Consider the following 603-nt stretch of genomic DNA (forward strand, 5'->3'; position numbering starts at 1 on the left):
GTCTTTCAAAGAAATCTGCAGGGATATTTTGCCACTCCTCCAAAGTTCGGTCTTAGAAGTCGGCTGCATTGTCTGTTTCTCACAGGTAGAACACAGTAATGTAATAATTTTCTAATAACATAATGACAACTGGAAATGTAATACTATTTTTCACTAAACCCTCGGTGATGGGTTTGTTACTCAGAAATCCATACAGCCATAACAATTTATGTAAAGATACCAGATGTTTAAAATATCACAAGTGGCCAGCGTAGGGTTCTCCTTTAGCAGCTGTAGCCAGTCAGCAGCCTGTCCATGTTGTCCACCCTCACACACACATATACAGACACATACACATACAGACACACACACACTAACAGCAGGACATGTAGGAGAAGAACCGCCACACGTTTACTCCCCGTGGGTTCAGTCAAGGCACTGAAAATATGTTCCTCACAGAAAATGAGCAAAGACCAAGAAATCTGTGGTTGAAATATAATAATAAATCACATTTTTTCTTTTGGTGACCATTGAAAATGGGTCTCACAGGCAGCACACACGGGTTAACTTGGTCACAAATGTAAAAAAAAAACAATAATATAAAAGCTTGCACAATAATGAGAT

The sequence above is a fragment of the Pygocentrus nattereri genome, chromosome 10, assembly GCF_015220715.1.
Source record: "Pygocentrus nattereri isolate fPygNat1 chromosome 10, fPygNat1.pri, whole genome shotgun sequence".
Classification (NCBI taxonomy): Eukaryota; Metazoa; Chordata; class Actinopteri; order Characiformes; family Serrasalmidae; genus Pygocentrus; species Pygocentrus nattereri.